Below are 19561 nucleotides of genomic sequence, written 5' to 3'. Positions count from 1 at the left end.
TAGCACTGTTTTCATGCATACTGTAAATAATGATAAACCCTCAAAACTTTACAGTCATTTAATATCATTTTTGTATCTTTTAGTTTGTATGTTCTAAGCGTATTTTGTTTCATTTTTTAAATATGAACCGCTGTCTTATGAATGAACTAGAATCTTAAACTTACCAATTTGTCTGCTTCTGTTGTCTGGAATATCATGTATGCTTTCTTTATGTCAAAACAGAGATTCTAAACTTTATTATAAAACCGAATATGAAAATAAAATTACCATTTACATGAATCATAATTCATTTCAAAATCGTCTTAATCCAAGTATGAAGGTGGTGACAATATTTCAGCATTCATCATAGATCCTCGAGCTGTTTTAAGCAGATAATCAACCCAAGGACAATTTGCAAAATCATAGTATTTTTTAATGCAGTGTTCACTGAATCTCGACGCTCATTATTCTTTTTGCTTCCTTAACTAATTCCACTCTCGACTTTATTTTGATTGAAAAAAATTACTGCACCGCAGAGTAAATATACACGAAAAAAAAAATAAAACATGCAACTGTAACTAATGTCAACGCGGGAAAAAAATCACCTGCTTGATAAATTTACACGAAATTCAGACAATTGGTTGATTTTTTTAAATATTTGTTTAATGGTGCTGACAAGTTTTATTACATCATGTCATGCCGATGCATTGTCGATTCCAAAAATTAACATGGGGAAAAACCTCACCTACTTGATAAATTTAAAAAAAATATAGACAGACGGTTAATTTCCTAGTTAATGTTAGCTTAGTAGTGTTGGCAAACCTTATTTAAACTAATGCTCTGTCAATGATCAAAAATGTCTTGTTTGGGATCACAATGCACCTTTTAATAATCCGTGGGCTTTAGGAAACATATATAAATCTTGATGGTCAAAATTAGCAAATACAACAAATAATTATATGTGAAATTTAATTGATCGCGTGAAATTAAACATATGTAATTTAGCATTGCGAGTATTAGCAAAGAAGATAAAACCATAATTAGATAAACCATGCACACTGTTTTATTACATGGTTTTTTTCGATCACTATTATTATTTCTCGTATGTAGCATATATATATATCTGTGTATGTGTGTGTAATAATGTACATGTTTTTACTTTTAGGTGTTAATCGTTGTCCTTGAAGAACTGTGGTCACTTTGAATTCTTCGACTGTATTTCACCAGCATTCTTCACAAGTATGTATTTTGATTTATAATTTTCATTACCTCCTTTACCTGCATAATTTATTTATTATTTAATATTAATTCTACTTATATATTGAACAACCATGTCTTAAAAACATCTATGTGATTCATTCTAACTTTTAGAATTAGATTTTATCCATAAAAGTTACCAATTTTTCAAAGTATAATTTCCCGTCAACAAAGATTTGAGAATTCTGGATTACGCCGTCAAGAATAATTTTAAATATAAAGCTTAAGAAAAAAAAAATCCAATGTTCTAATTTTGGAAAAATTTTAAGTCTTCTGCACTTAGTTTCTTTCATTGAAAGATAATTACTAAAGAGACTCTTTTACATATCCCTTTATATATATATGATGTTTTTTTTTTGTTTTTCATTGGTAATTATTTTATCGTTGAAAATAATCGCATTAAGTTGAATAATTAGTTTGATTTGCCTAGTGTGTTATTTTCGTTCTGAGTTTAATGATGTTTTTATTTGTAAGCATGTTTCTGGTCCGTAAAGGACATTTGCATGGTAATTTAGAAAACTCTTATTATTTTTGGCCATTTTTTTTTTTTTACGAATTTCAAGGATAAAATAATTAAATTAAAAAATCATGCTTAAAAATATTCCCAGTTAATTAAAATTAGGTAAAGTGTATGTAATTAAGAAATACTTAAAATGTATGTTTATGAATAGTATAAATATTTGGTGCTTTTGTTTGAAAACTACTGCTCGTGTACAATAAAATGAATTAGTTGATGTAATGGATATGCTCGTACAGCATTCACTAATTTAAAAACAAAAAAAAAACCCTTTAATGAATTCATATGTTTGCATTTCAGTATGTGTTTCGTATTTGAAAAAAGGAAAGAAAATAGGGTTTTCCTCTTTTTACTATAATCAGTTTTTTTTTTTCATAAATAAATTGTATTAATTGAATATGTTAAAAATTAATAGTGTGGCTGTAAAGCCCCATTAATGCGGACTAAAATCAATGTAGAATGTTAATGGCCTGAGTAAAATTGTGCTGTAATAAAGCGCTTTTAAAGAATTGATTTAATTGTGAAACCATCTGGAATGGTCTCCCCGAAATTTTCTCGTATATTTGCCAATTAAGACCATATCTCCGTCCTGCCCCCTCCCATATAAAATCATCTACCTTGGGTAAGGCCACAAATATCTTGAATGGCAATAGCGAACAACAGTTATGAAATATAGATTTTTGAAGTTAATCTAATATTTTTACTGAATCTATCGTGTGAATATGCATTTCGAACACCTTTTGGAACCAAAATTAGGGTGGTTCCGCCTGAGTGGAACCAAAATTTGACAAGGAATTGCAGTTGTAATCAAACTGAAATTCATTTATTTAAGACATTCTGTTGAGGAGTTATTGTGCTTACATTCATGCTAACCGACAGACTGTCAACCTTTGACTAATTTGATTACATTTTAGATGATAAATACCAAATTTTATCTACTTAGCTCTTTGCGTTTTGGAATTATTGAGTTCATTTGTATTCGAACAGCCAGTCAGAAAGACTTCCTGTATAAAATAGAAATCTGCAAATGTGATCGAAAGTGTCCATACCAAATTTCATCCGCCTAGCTCGAAGGGTTTTTGAGTTATTATATTCACATACAGAGTGATGGGCATAATGCTCGTCAAAATCTCGATTTCAAAATTTTTCACGATTATTTTACTTTTACATTTACTATATATCGAATACCAGAAAGTAAAAAGGATATTTTTAATTCTTTAAAAAAAATTTTTTTTTAATTGCTTGAAATAACTCTTAGGAAAAAGTTTTGGATTTTTTCATTTAGCCTTCATACGTCATTTTTAAAAATTGAAATTTCTGTCGCATCAGATGAAAAATTTAATAATATTTTGCAAATTTTATTTCTTGACATTAATAGAACATAAGCATGAAAAAATAAGAGGTTTTTAATTTGTTAGCTTTTGAAACTTCTATTATTAAATAAATTTCATGAAAATAATAAGAACTTTTTTTTCTGCTCTGCTGCACGCATTCATTGTTTTCCAACATTCTAGTAAGTACAGTTTTCTTTTCTTTTTTTTTTCTTTCAAATTGAAAAGCTTTCTGTGTATGCCTTGATATGCATATGTAATTTTATAAAATATTTTCGCTTGTAAATGCGCAAAAATATACCGGTTAAAATTATTTTACATTTTCTTGCGTATACGGATATGCTTGACATAACCAGATAAAAATTATGTAAGAGCGAACTCAGAAAGAAAGAAATGATAAAAATAAGTGGATTTTTTTAACGTTTTAAATTATTTTTTCTTACATTTCATTACTATGCTTTTGGAATTCAAGCGTTTATCTTTTTTCCCATCTGTTCCTCTTTGAATGTTCCATTCCTCGTCAACCTTTCCACTCTACCCTAAGCTTCTGATTTTTTTAAAAATCTATTCAATTCTTCGTCAACCTTTCCACTCTACCCTAATTCTTCATCCCGCAGCAGACGTTAGTTTTGTTTCCATCATTGTCTGTACTTGTTTTACCTTCTTTTCTCTTGCTTAAGAAAAGTGTTTTCACGGTTAAATGCCCATTTGTTGATCCGTAAAGATGAAAACGATACGCTTCCGATGGTTAAATGGAGGAGGGATCTTGACTTTGTCCGACGATTTTGTAAGGCTCGCTCTGTAATTAGAAGTTTCACAACAACTTAAGCGCTGCATCTGGAATCTGTTGTCAATTCTTTTGCTTTCTGGAAGGTATGTATTGAGTACTCGCTTTTTGAGGTCAATCGTTTTCGAGTAACATTCTAAGCTTTTATCGTATTCTTTTGTTTACGAAGTTGATGTAACACCTTGTGTTTGGGTTGCTAAAGTTTGCGGTATCCATTTGGAATTCTTTTCGACAAGAAATGTTGCCCTAAAACATTTCTGGGCGAAGTGGATTTTCTACATTTTGTCGCCATTTAATTCTTTTTAGGAACAACTTAATAGTTTCTGCAACTTTTGGAGTGTTTTGATGTATTTAATTAAAAACTATTAAAATAAGTTTTAATTCTTGAGATTTGCCTTCCGTTAAATGCCTATATGATAGATATCTCGATATATTTCTCCTAAAATGATGATTAAAAAAATGAAAATTTGAAATAGATGTTATTTATCTCACTGAAAGGAATGTCTGAGTATTAATAAGTATGAGTTTCTTCCGCGTCCTTATTAACTTCGTGTGGCAGAATGCCTTCGATTCTTTTTCAAAAGTAAGGAAAAATTTACAAATTGGTATTGAAGCATAACTTAATATATTCGACCAGTTTGCTGCGTTTAGAAGTGATAAAGTTATCAAAGATATTTGCTTAAAAATATTTTGAAGGCTTTTAGTAGGAAACTAATTCTTTTCGTGCTTCTAAATAATTTTCAATAACTTCAAGTTGTTTAAGAACAATTGATTAATAGTTGACAATCGAACTGATTGATTGAAAGGACAAAATTGTAAGCTAATGGAACGAACAGTGACGACATGTAACATTGTATCTCTCATTTTATTGTCCTATTCTAAAAATTTCAAAAATAATTTTTTTAAACAAATATGAACTTCTGAACAGCAGTTTTTCCATCTTATGGTCGCCTAATTTCAAATAGGTGACATTTTTTTTTATTACTTTTGAAAGATTTTATATCTGTCAAGGCTACGGAAAGCTATATATATATATGTAAACATATTTTAACAGTGCTTGGCCGAAATTGTGGAACTTTTGAAATTTTAACTTTGATTTATTTCATCCCGGGAGGCATAATTTGTATAGATAAAAAGTGATAAGAGGATACGTCAATCTGAATCACTCATATTGTCATCTGAGGATTGTCATCTGAATCACAATATGAATGTATCATATATATATATATATATATATATATATATATATATATATATATATATATATATATATAGATTCAAATAGGTGACATATATATATATATAGCTGTAAACTTTTTTATTTCCTCGAATCTCGATATTGAGACACATTTCATTTCAAACGGAACATTTCTACGAAAAAGGCTACATTATCCGAATTTCCTCAAAGCTTGTTAAAACATATTAAATTCAAGTTATGATGCATTTTTCTTTTCAAATTCAGGATTTTTCTGTCTCTGCCAAGAACTACGAAAAACATATCCATATATTTTCTTACATTCTATGTTCCTCTAATTTCAATCCTGAGACGGTTTTCATTACAAGTGGAAGATCTTTTTGTCTCCAAGAAGGCTTCCGAAGAGCAATGAACCGTAGGAACCGTTATCAAGTAAAAAGCTCTCGTGCACGTAATATTGTTATTACTCTGTGCACGTACAAAGAAGCTAGTCCTGTCCTCAAACAATGTGCTGCCTCTTCTGTTGTCTCATAATGACAGCAAGCCAGTAGTCATTTCTTCTTATTTTTAGACAATGCATGTTGTATACTGAACTGTATGCCACTGATCATTTGAATGTCTCCAGATCGTTATCGATGCGTTGATATATTTGTGCGTTGCTGCATTCCTTGGAGGATGAGAGTTCTGAGTTTCCTAGATTGTAGAGTAAGATTTTGGTGTCACAATTCACAGTGACATAGTTTCCTTTCATGCAGGTGTAATTGATTTCAGTGCGACAATTTCATTCTATTCTATGCAAGTAATTGAAATAGAACACACATTTTCAAAAATTACTGCTATGATTCTAAATATAAATAATTAAGTTCTCTTTCATTGTTGGTTTTCGATAAGAAAACATTATATCTGTGTGCGTGTAATTATCTTTTCAACTCTGGCCCACATTTTAAGTATTATAGTGGAAATTCAAATTATGACTAATTAACGTTTTTTTTCATCACAGCTGTTTAAGTATATTTTAGCTTAGATTGGCAACAAAGTTATGTCAGACCTTTTAATTCCTTCAACAACTATTGACTTTAACTTTATTAAACTGTTAACAATATAATACTGGTTTTTAATACATAATAAAATATTGGAAACTAATAAACATCTAGTTAACAAAATTTAGAGGATAATAAATGTGCCTCAAAATTTTTCCAATAAGTAAGGAATGGATACAGTTACAATATCTATATTTAGTGTATTGTGTAGTCATAAGAAAGGTGATATACATTTCAGAACATTTGGAAATCAAATGCTCATGCCCGATTTTTTTTAAAGTATTAATTGCTATTTTTTCAACATTATAATTTATTACCATATATGCAATTATTAAACTGACTTTGCAACAATTTATTGTAACTGTTTGTACCAACTGTTAACGTTTGTTGCAATTCTATTTAATTTGATTTTCATTTAGAATTTAAAAAAATATTTAATTGATTTTTTTTCTTCGATGTATTGTGCACCTGAAAAAAAGTATAGATTAATTTCCAAATTTATGGGTGAAAAATTAAAAGAGGTTATGAAATAATCTGATCCCGGACATTTCGTCACAATGACTGTCAAAACAAAATGTTGCAACAGGTCATAAAGCTGTCATTTTAGCAAATATTTTGCATTTCAAGCAAGTTCTTTCTTCTAGTACTTTGCGGAAAGAAAATAACTTTTAAACAGATTAGATAAAAAGAATTCAACTTTCCAAAGACGAATAGCACAACAATCTAAAATATGTACTGATCTGGTTTGTCTGATTTGACAGTTAATATATTGACAGTTGACAGTCAATAGGACAGTTAATGATAAAATAAACTGAAGAAACATCACGGAAATTTCATTGTAAAATATTTACCAAACGATAATAAAATATTTTACAAGCATTTTAAGTAATAAAAGAAAAAGGATTATATGCAAATAATAACTAAAAATAACAGAACTCATATTTAGGAAGAACATCCATATATTGGAAGCATTAAATAAATGAAATAATATCTTCCACGAAACGAGAGATTATTCCAAAAATTAAAATAATACGAAAACCGAGAATCAAAAATTATGGCTTGTAATTTCATAAATTATCAAATAAACGGAAGTTCAACGTTACGTCCGGTGTATCGGAAACAAGATCTGAAAGACTTAATATATATCATCAAGGTGGATTATCAAATATTCAAAGTAGGTAGCTATCTAAGAATCCCCAAAAGTTGTGCGGCCTCAAGACCTTGATTTTTTTGTGATATTTTTAGGATAAATTATATTTATGCTTTCATTTGTTTTATAAGAATTTTATCAAATGAAAATCATGTATCTTTAAAATGTTAGAATATTTTCTTTAGGATTTTCCCCCTTTTTCATATATCTAAATTGATTGTAGATTCATGGAATTAAAATTTCTGCATTGTGCTTATTGGCGCATTAGTCAAACTTTTTAGCATTGTGCCAAAATAGTATTGTAATTGTGTTTTTTTTTTTACTATTTTGTTTAAAATTATTTTTAAGCGAGATAATGAAGCCAACTTTTAAGTGTTTTAATTAATTAAATATTTCCTATCTAAGTTTACTACAATATTAGTTTTAAACTGCTTATAGATAAAAACAGTGTAAGCAATTCAAAAAATATAATATAATAAATAATATCAATAAAAATATAATGAATATAGATTGTATAAATAGTTTTTACAGCTTATATAGATATTAAATAAAAATCAAAGAAAAATGTGTTGTTTTGAAAGTTGGGAAGAAAAAAGTAGGCTCTCTGAATTTTGGTCCATCGCGACTGACTGAATTATTTGTACAGAGTTGAATTATACTTATAAATGGGAACTATTCGATTATCACCCACAACTGTCAATTTTTCGAACTTCTTTTTTTGTCAATCTCTCGTATGTCCGGAAATGCTTATCGTCGAGATATAGTATTCTTATGACCATCAGTTTATTGTTTACAGTTATACAGTTTATTGTTATCAGTTTATTGTCCAACCACAAATTACATTTTAAAAGGAAGTTGCTAAATTATATTTAAATAAATGTATTATGATTTTTGCGCAAATAATTTTTATCCAATCGATTATTATCGTGCAGCTTGACCTTAATACGATTCTCGGTCCATTCTTTAGCTTCGAAATATCGATATAGTTGCAGAGAACTTTGTCTTTTGGAGGACACACCCAGGAAGATCGTTTGGCCTTTTTTTATGAAAGTGGAATTTTGCTCCTTTTTTATTTAGGGTAATTGAGAACAATGAATTACTTAAAAGAAGGAAGTTTGGTAATTGTTTTTTTTTTCAAAACTGTTGCTTTGTTTTACGATCATATTTAAAAATAGAATAGCGTGAAGCATTTTTCTTCCTATTTATCTTTGGTGGAAAGTATCTTCATTGTTATTTGTAAAGTTTTTTGTTACAGACGAATGATTTTATATAAACCAGCGAAGTTAAAAGAGAATAATTTTATATTTAATTTGTTTTGAGCTAAATAAACTTTATGGCGTTTCTAATCTGTTTTGAAATTTCCCAAGTAAGTTGTTATCGCTTTTCTTTTTCCTCAATACGAAAGTGTTTTGCTTGAAGTTAAAAATTCAATGAATAAATATTTATCTTGTGGCTCGTTTATGGGGAATTAGTTATTGAAGTGTGCCAAAAATTATACACTATAACCTATTTACTCTATACATGCTTATTTTTCTTAATAGTTCAATACGTGACCAATTCCATTACCGTTCCAATCTTTCGTTTTATAAATGCACATTTCGATCAAAAATAATTAAACTTTTACTATCGAAAATGAATCATTTTGACCTATTACTTTACTGTCTCAGGCTTTTGCTTTATAAATAAACATTTCTATCAAAAATAACTATACTTTTATTATCGAAAATAAAAAACGTCGACCTGTTACTTTACTGTCCTAGGATTCCGTTTTATAAGTAAATGTAGATTTCGATTAAAAATAACTAAACTTTTATTTTTAAAAAGTGGAAAACGTTCTGTAAGCAAGTTTTTGCCTTACAGATAAAGAAAGCTTGGATAGTATACAGATATTATTCTATTCTATTCACTATTTTTTTATTATTATTATTTACAGTGTCCAAAAATACTTTTATAAAGCGCAGCTTTGCGAAAAGGATCTAGCAACCAAAGGATATATTACAATCACTACAAAACAAACATTACAATAATTGAAAAATTTCGCATTATTCAGAAATGTTAAGTTATTTGAAAAAAAAAAATAACATGTCTCCGTTTGAAAAGTATTGTGAAATACGTATCTGACAAATATTATTTTTCCTAAAATTTTTATGAAAATACAGTTTTCTGTTTTTTTAGAATTCGTAAAAGTGTCAATATTTGTCATTCTTTTTTCTTTTACTTCAAGTGATTTAAGAAGTATGTATCTGTTTTGAAGATGATTACTAGATTGGCTTTTAAAAATGAAATTTAGTGAGATTTATTTTATTTTTTATGAATTCCTACATCTGGTTTGTTTTACTTGACTTTGACTTTTTTCTCCTATACAACTTTTAGAATGTAATTTTATAAAATAACAAACTGATATTGAAATTGTTTAATGTGTTATACATTAATACTTATAATATCATAATTTGCCTATACGATTTTAAATCATACGAAATATGAGATTTGTGTATAGTTATTCACTATTTAGGAGTAATAATGTATCCAGTTTTCTAATGTCGTTAAGGAAGTATTGATGCGAAATGTAACATTTCATTCGTTTTATGTTTAATATATCTTACAAGAAAGTTATGATTTCCTGAGTGATTTAAGCGGAGGTTGCGAAGTTAATATATGATTAATTATTATGAAAAATACATCGTCGAAATAATATTTTTGCATGAAAATTACATGATTTCTAAGTTGCTTTTGAATCGGTGTTACTCTGCTATCTTACTTTGTTCTTTTCGATTTTGTGGGATTGATTTTCTATCTCGATCTGGTTATCTTGTCCTGTAACATGATTTAATTTTTTTTTTTTTTTTGCTTTATAGTTTTAATGTCAGTTAATTCCACTAGTAGCTTTGAGGAGTTTTTATTTACAAGTTCATGCAAATTAATAATGATACCTATATAATAACAGCTGATTCGAGATTGGTCCTTCATTATAATTACCAGCAACAATTCCTTTTTCCGTGGTATCAACGGGCTTACATTCGGGTATTACTTCCATCCTATTGAGCAAAAAACTTAAGTACTGATTGCTAAAGAACTGGTGAAAATATTCTTGAATTCATATACCGCTTCATCCTAACCATCAATAAAACTAATACTACTTCAGGTATTCTACGACTTTCACATCGTTGCAAAGAAATTGTACATGACGCTGATGTTTGCATGGAGAGCCTATAAATGTTTTATGCTTATATCTATGTTGTATCAGCTGTTAAGGGCGGATTGCCGACTAGGCAGCCGCGGAGGCTTGCTATGCTGAGGGGATGCAGGCAGCTCGATAAATATATATATATTAGTAGCCAAGTTTCCAAGTAAATAAACTTATAGAAAAACACGAATTCTATGAATAGTACTACAATTTTTGAAATATAATTTATCAGATTTCTATTTGTTTCATTTGTTTATTTAATTATTACAGTATTTTTAAAAATCAGTTGTTTACTTTAATAATATTATGCATAATAGGGGATATACTATGATATCTCAATCATGGTAAATAATAAATACTTCAATCATGATAAAATAACAAAAAAATTCACAAATAAATAAAACACTTTCATAAACTCATTAAATACAATATTAACATAAACAAATCATTAGGTTAATGATTAAGTTAAAAATGTATTGAAATGTTAAAATAAATTAATCAGATAATTAAAAGTGGGGACTAATTTTGCAGACTGCCTAGGGCCGCAAAACGTCCAAACATTTCACTGTCAGCTACAATTGTGGCTGCAGTTAAATTTCCGACCCTCGTAGAAAATTTATGCATTAATTAATAGTGAAAAAGTATCATTTATTGGTTCTACTGTTTTTTCAAGTAATTATAGTGCTGTTCAATTGTCTCAATATCCTGTTGCTAAACTTCTAATTTCATGCATCAGCTACTGCTCTATATAAATTGCAATTTTCAAGGAAGCTTATTTATATTACCAATATTTACGCATTCAGTCATAAAAATACTAAGTCCAATATAGTGTCATATATTAAAAAGTTTATATCATTCCTAATTTATTAGAGATCTAAATATATGAGCTCGCATATCCTTCCTCAACCCTCAGCAATTTGATTTCACGCTGTGCTTTAAGTCATTATGATTAATAACATAAGTTTATCTACGCTTGCGTGAAGCGGACAAATTATTTTTTAAGGTAGAAAATTGTCTCCATTTTGTGGTCTACTGCACAAAGAAACAAATGGAGGTCTTCGAATCTACATAGTTTCAATTTTGCTTTCGTCTGAACTGTGAAAATTCAAAGAAAGAGAGATTGGTGCAGGTCGGTTAAGCTTTCTGGAAACGTTGACATCCGTTTGTTTCTTTAGTTTTTACAGTGCAAGTTGATTTTGTGAAATTGTATTCTGACAATTTGTATTCGCAGCTTTCAATAATTGATGGAAAAATGCTTTTGTAGAGTCTTTACTAAGAATTGGTATATATTTTCGTTATTTGTGAATTTCCACACAGCTAACTGGCATTCTTAGTCAAATGTTGTGCTTATTAATATTCAATATGCAATCATATTTGAGTTAGATGATTTTTTTCCAAGCCGTTTCAAGTTCTTTCCTTGCTTTAACTAGCATAGTTTGCTTTCATTTTCTAGTGTAATGATACTAGTGTAATGGCCAACCTGTTAAGAATCAAGTTGTATATTTTTGTGCTTAATACATTTGATATATTTATATATGCATGCAATAAATTAAATTTTTCCACGCTTTTAAATTTAATTCTTTTTCTCGCCACTTTAATTCAAAGATATAAACACTTTTAACTTCTGAGTCACTTTGGCTTTTTGCTTTTTTCCACACACCTCTCAAAATCTAATCACCGTAACTTCAAGTCTTTTACCGTATAAATAACATTAACAGCCTCAAAAATGCAAATTCAACAATTGTATTGGGTTGCCATGGTTTTTCTTTTCAAATGAAGAAAAATTCTTATTTCGAATGCATAAAAGCCTGCATGACATTTCGTAATTGCTTTTTTTTCTTTGAAATTTCCACAAAGAATGTCTCCTAGATTATTGTCCTTTGTTGCGTAGTATAACTTGAAATTATCACTAAGATGAACATTTTGTCCTAATAAAAAAATGTCCCTTTTCCTTAGAAGTGAAGCAAAATATATGATTCAAGTTAAAATTGTCCTCTTTAGTTACCAGGATCATTATATATATGTATATATATATCAAATTTTTATGGTTAATAAGTGATCGTTTGCGTAAGTATGGGAAAAGTAATTTTTTACACATACTTGCTATTGTATCAAAATATCGTTTGTCAGAAATCACATATATTAAAGCAGGCGATATTTTTATTTAACGGCTGAAATAAATAGCGATATGGCATTTTATGACAATTTACAACAATCATACATCATATACAACAATTGGAGAGCAGATATAGTAAACCCTTATAAGGGTTTTACATCAGTATAATGTTTTGACAAATTTGACATCAGACATTTTGATATAATAGTAATAATATATGTCTTTGCCGGTGAACTATGAATGTTTTGTTAATCATTATAGTTTTTTATAATAGTATAATTTGTACCAAAAAATGAGAACGATTTCATTTCCATAGGGATGAGGCTAGAATAGTCAGTGTCAGTGAATGTGCGTCATAATATTTCTTTATATTGAAGATGTTCTTATGTTCCCCTTTTATGTTTTCCAAATATCATATAAGAAAATATCTGTAATTATTTTGACAGTATAAAATATCAAACAACTTTAAAGATAATTAGAATTTCAATAATTTATGTTTCGTTTATTTTTCTTACCTTTTTTTTCTATGAAAATGATTTTGAAATATTTGGAACCGAATTGTAACAATGTCAAAACCAGACCGCCTACCTTTTTCAAAACAGCAAACTTGACCTCAATTAAACTTTGAAAAGGCACTTAGTTTCCTTTGAAAATTTGATTTTACTCTTTTCCTGTGCTCAAAGTAAAAAGAATTTTTTCCCCTTATTGGCTGCAAAAGCAGTTTCTATATTAGATTTGCATTGACTTCATTTTCTTTAATTGGAACATTGCCAGTTTCACTTTATATGCAAAAAAAAAAAAAAAAAAAAAAAACATTTTTTTCCCCCATCAAAGACTGACCTGTAATGTGATCAATGTTTTTATGTTTTGTTTGCATCAGCCGTTTTCGCGGTATTCTAAAGTAATTACTTTTCTTCTTTTATAACAGTTAATTTTCAAAACGAAACTTTTATATTTATTGACTTTAAAAGCGGAACTACTAACATCAAAAATCTGCTAGAGAGTTTTCATTGATGGTGAATTAGCCATTATTTGAGTAATTTAACTGTCTTTTTTTTTTAAACGTTGACCGTTCTTATTTAATGGCATCATTTGATTTTATGCAGCTTGAACTATGTTATCTGATAGGTAGCTATAAAAAAATAAGATTTTTTTTTTCATTGGAAATTTTTCCTGCGAAACCTTTTATTATAATTTCAATCAATCGTTTAACATTTCTCACTAAGGAAATATTTTTTTCGCCTTATTGCAGTCGATTTATTTTCATCCTTTCTTGAAACAATAAACTAGAATGTATATCACCTTTATTTCTTCTTTAGTATTAAAAGATATTCCAAATAAAATCTCCAGTGTGTTTTAATTTCTTCTATTTAAAATAAACTTTTTTATTTGACAGGCATTTTTGAAATATTTTAAATAAAGTTATACACAATCCGTTTGAAGAAAATCAATTAAGTATATTCTATGTTTCCAATGACCTAACTGGTGTAAGGCATGACTTGATCTAGGAACATAAATTGGAGAAAGAAGATTATGGGTTTTATACACTGCCCATGCTCTTAACTATCATTAATGAAAAAGATGTAAGACAATATGCGATTTTGCGACGAATTACTTTCTTCAGTTCTGATTGGCTAGACATTCCTCTTAGCGAAACACAAATTTTAGCCAGTTTCCTCTGGAAGTCCTCCACCAGGGCAGCTTATCCCCCCCCCTCTCCCGATTCCTTATATGTATTCAGAATTTTGCCTCAGGTTATATCTAGATGCTCCTAGGTCACATTTACGAGTTCTTGATTTGTCGGTGCTAGACAACGCGGGATTTGGTGGCTCTTGAATATATTCCTAGAGGAAACAATATTCCATTGTGTTCTACCATTGTTAATTTTAATTTTGTTGCATAATCATTAAATACTTTAATAAGATTCCTTTTCAAATTGTTTGCAATAAATTCTATGGTTCTACTGTAACGTGCTGACATAATTCATATTACTTTCCTGTTTCACCGGAAATGTCTGTTAATCGAAGTTTGCTCACAAAACGAGTTTCATTTTTCAAATTGAATAGACTAAATAGCAACGAAAAAAAGCTGTTTTCTAAATTTTACTCATGTCTGATTTGAATAAAAGTTAACCAAATCCAATCTTATAAGGGGAATGGTACAAATATTTGATGCTAACACATGCCCTCCCTTAAGGGCAATTCCAGTAATTTTCGAATTCCAGTAATTAGGAGTTCTATTCCGAAACGTGCTGACATAATTCATATTACTTTCCTATTTCGCCGGAAATATCTGTTAATCGAAGTTTGCTCACAAAACGAGTTTCATTTTTCAAATTGAATAGACTAAATAGCAACGAAAAAAAGCTGTTTTCTAAATTTTACTCATGTCTGATTTGAATAAAAGTTAACCAAATCCAATCTTATAAGGGGAATGGTACAAATATTTGATGCTAACACATGCCCTCCCTTAAGGGCAATTCCAGTAATTTTCGAATTCCAGTAATTAGGAGTTCTATTCCGAAACGTGCTGACATAATTCATATTACTTTCCTATTTCGCCGGAAATATCTGTTAATCGAAGTTTGCTCACAAAACGAGTTTCATTTTTCAAATTGAATAGACTAAATAGCAACGAAAAAAAGCTGTTTTCTAAATTTTACTCATGTCTGATTTGAATAAAAGTTAACCAAATCCAATCTTATAAGGGGAATGGTACAAATATTTGATGCTAACACATGCCCTCCCTTAAGGGCAATTCCAGTAATTTTCGAATTCCAGTAATTAGGAGTTCTATTCCGAAACGTGCTGACATAATTCATATTACTTTCCTATTTCGCCGGAAATATCTGTTAATCGAAGTTTGCTCACAAAACGAGTTTCATTTTTCAAATTGAATAGACTAAATAGCAACGAAAAAAAGCTGTTTTCTAAATTTTACTCATGTCTGATTTGAATAAAAATTAACCAAATCCAATTTTGTAAGGCGAATGGTACAAATGTTTGATGCTAACACATGCCCTTCCCTAAGGGCAAGCTGAACGTTTTCTTAACCTTTTCTCTTTAAATGGCATCGGTCAAACAATAACCGGAACAGCATTTCGTTCCCTTTCTTGGTGGTCAGAGCGTACAGTAAAGTGGGTGGACTATTGAGGTCAAAACACTTTCACAGGCTCTGAATGAAGTAAGAAACATAATAACTTCTGAGGCGCAACGAAGTAGTATCTGGAGGAGAGCGGAAGATGATAAGTACACAACAATGAGAAACTCACTGACAAGTTTTATAGTCCGTAAAATTTTCTTGGGCTTTGTGCCTTTCCTCATCTGCTATTGTTTTCTTAATGAAGTCTTGTGCTAAAAGTTTTGAATAATTGATTCATCCAGTGGTTACGCACGGAGGAGAAAAGAAACATTTTTTTAAAAAAATGAAGCACAAAAAAAATTTTTTTTTTCTTCCTTTCTTTCTAAATGAAGATTAATGTTTCTTAAAATAAGCTCGCAGGTTAGTAGTGCACACTGTCGAAAATGAAATGTATTTTACCTGTTTTGAGCATTTATTTTTTACTTCCTGAATTTTCAAGTTAATTTTTTTTCTTTAAGAAAAAGGTAACTTAAGGTCTATTATTATTATTTTTTCGTTTAGTAGACGCTTGTTTGTCTTTGAAAACTATTTTGCAAGTTTGCATGAACGAATTTCTATTGTTTCCTTCTTAAAAAAACTTACCAGTCTTGCAACCCGTTTGTTTTTTGTGACGTGAAGAAGTTGTACAATTAATTTTGCATTTATTGTTTCGATTTAATATAGTTATGCCTATTTAAAATAAAATTACATTAATGCAAAACCCAATTGTTTGTATAACTTATTTTCGAATTCCAGTATTTATTAGTGAAAAACGGTTTCTATATTTTCTTTTATGTAAAATTTAGCGGTCGTGAAACCTGCTTTTGTGACGTGAAGAAGTTATATAACTAATTTTGTGCTTATTGCTTCTATTTAACATGGCTATGCTTGTTTAATGTGAAATTAAATTAACGCAAAAACCGGTTGTTGATATAACTTCTTTTCGAATTCCATTATATCGGAGTGAAAAATGGTTCTATGCTTTCCTTTGTGAAAAACTTATCTGTCGTGAAAACTGTTTGCTTTTGTGACGTGAAGAAGTTACACTACTAATTTTGCTGTTATTGTTTTGATTTAACATAGTTATGTCTATTTAATGTGAAATTAAATTAATGCTAAAACAGGCCTTTGGTATTACTTATTTTCGAATTCCAGCATTTAGGAATGAATAATGGTTCTATGCTTTCCTTTGTGAAAAACTTACCGGTCGTGAAAACTGTTCGTTTTTGTGACTTGAAGAAGTTGTACAACTATTTTTGCACTTATTGTTTCTATTTAGAATAGTTAGGTCTATTTAATATCAAATTAAATTAATACAAAAGTCTATTATTGGAATAACAGATTTCCGAATTCCAGTATTTCGGAATGAAAAACAGTTTCTGATTTATGTTATGTGATTTAAAAGAATTGTGTAATTCATTCAATGTTCAGTTAATTTCATATTTCTAAACAAAATATAACAAGAAAACTGTTTTTCAAGTGAATATCAATTTGAGAAGCATAAAGTACTCTTTGAACGACTGCTTATAAGTTGATAAATGTTAAGCCTAACATTAAATTCTACCAGTGTATTTTAAAGAATCATAATATTAAGGGTATTTAATGTGGTTCGAATCTGGATTTTATTCTTAACAGAAGGGCAGAATTTGTTTCCATAAACTATATCTTCCTCAGCATCTCTTGAACGTTTACCATTCAAATTAGATTTTCTGTGAGAAGGGGGAACCTTCGCAACTTCATTTTGTATTCTTGCACAGGAAAACAAAACGCACACATTTAAGGACTATTGATAAACGGGGGAAAAAAACGAAATTTCTTAGAGATTTTTAAAAGTAAATTTTAACAAATCTCTTATTCAAAATGCTACTTCTACATCAACTAATTTTACATCATATATGATGAGAAATTATTGTTATCATTATGACATTCGGCTTCGAGAATTTGATGAATATCTACTTTTCAGACTTTCCTGGATCCGAAAGAAAAAAGAATTTATTGTCTGTAAGCGCGATAAATTAAAAAGGGAATGAGCTACGAATGAAATCTGGTATGTGGTCTCTCCAACATTGTATATATATATCTGTACGAAATTTGAAGGAGATTCGTCTCTTTTGCATCTCGTATATTTCGTATTTGGTCCTTGTGCAAGTGAACATAATAAGTCAACAATGCAATGAATATTTAATGGAAATTGAACATATGTATTTTTTAACCATGCTCTTAGATCTATATCAGAATTTGGACCTCGTCCTTTACAGGATCGATTTATTTGTTGGTATCTTTATTCTTGGTCATATTTTCTCTATTCTTGGCTTGGTGTGAGACGAAAGCTAAAAAATGAGAAGCTAGATGAAAGAAGACGCCACCTTTACTTGCGGTTTTGATTCTAAATCTGTAGATTTATGTCAAATTTTCCACTTAGTCCGTTAAAGAGAAGAAATATATAGTGTATAGTGTCTCTGAAAACTGTTTTTCAAGTTTGCATGAACGATTTTCTATAGTTTCGTTCTTGAAAGGGTTTACCAGACTTGCGAACCATTTGTTTTTTGTGACGTGAAGAAGTGTCTAAAATACATACTTGATTCTCTTCTTTAAAATGTTTACTTGATTCTCTTCGCTGAAATGCGTACTTGATTCTCTTCTCTAATATGCATACTTGATTCCCTTCTCTAAAATGCATCCTTGATTCTCTTCTCTTGGTGGGTTACGTTTCTAATATGAGATACTATAGAATATTTCCCATATTGATTTTGCTATCATATTTATAATTGGAGTGCGGTTTGCTATTGCATGATGCTGGATTGCTTGTGAAATGAATGAATCAGCAGACTCTGGGTCTAGCATCAGTAGATGGCGACTCCATATGGAAAAGACTCAAACGTATCTCATGTTAAGGTAAAAATTTCATATTCTATTATTTTTTTCTATACAATGAAACTTCACTCAAAATGTGCAATATCGTAGATGCATACAGAAATTCAAAGGTAAATCTTTGCTAGTTGATTAATGATATTGAAGAATTTGATACAAACAAGTGCTGTAAAAGTTTTCACTAATGCCCTAAAATCATACTATTCCATCGTTTCACGATCTTTTTTTCTATACATACTTCTTGACCTCACGTCCCTAACCCCATTCCATTATTGTTAATTATTAACACTTACATAACAAGTACAGTAATAACACTATAATATAAAGACAATTTTATTTTTACCCATTATGTAAATTATAGAACAATATAAGTATCATAAACTTCGAAATTTTATAGCACATAAAGTTTTAATTATCATACGAATACTATATTTCATGCACAGTTAGTGGCACGGTTGGAGGGAAGTAAAGAAATGAACAAATTACAATCATCCCGAAATCTAAGAAGGATACTCTTCTAGATTCTTCTCAGAAATAAAATTTAACTGCAGAAAACAATGCCGAATTCCTTGCCTAATTTATGTGAGGAATATTGAAATATACCTATTTTTGGTCGATGTCAGCTGATAGTCCCATCCTTCTTGACTGGTACAGATCCTTCAGATAAAATATATACCTAAATTGAGTTCAAAACATTTATTTTTTAAAAAATTATTTAGAATTTTTTTGTATTATTTTGATTTTTTATAATGAAATATAATTTGGATTGGATATGCCAATTGTTACCACAGCTTTCTATCTTTCCTCTTAAGTTTAATCCATCAATACCCAACATTACATCTTTTTTTCCATGTACTCCCTCATACGTACATAGTACATGTACCTCTGGAGATACATGTACCATGGGGTGAGAAACGCTCTACTAAGTCACCCTATTAGGCGATACATAGTTTAAGAAGACCTCATCTTGCCTCTTCCATTTCAAACTCATTTCCTTTCAAATCACTGTCTGTT

The 19561-nt window shown here is 29.5% G+C and overlaps 1 protein-coding gene across 1 annotated transcript in view; it reads left to right on the top strand.

The window, feature by feature from the left end:
- The window catches only part of LOC129958281 (uncharacterized), a 130198-nt gene that overhangs the window by 24555 nt on the left and 86082 nt on the right, over positions 1-19561 (top strand). Inside the window, exon 2 of the mRNA XM_056070619.1 lies at positions 1145-1218. The gene's annotated coding sequence lies outside the window, so the exon portion shown is untranslated. The remainder of the gene's footprint in view (positions 1-1144; positions 1219-19561) is intronic.

This window comes from Argiope bruennichi, chromosome X1 (assembly GCF_947563725.1).
Source record: "Argiope bruennichi chromosome X1, qqArgBrue1.1, whole genome shotgun sequence".
NCBI classification, from domain to species: Eukaryota; Metazoa; Arthropoda; class Arachnida; order Araneae; family Araneidae; genus Argiope; species Argiope bruennichi.
Note: the sequence above shows the minus strand (reverse complement) of the source record. Positions and strands in the feature narration are given on the sequence as shown.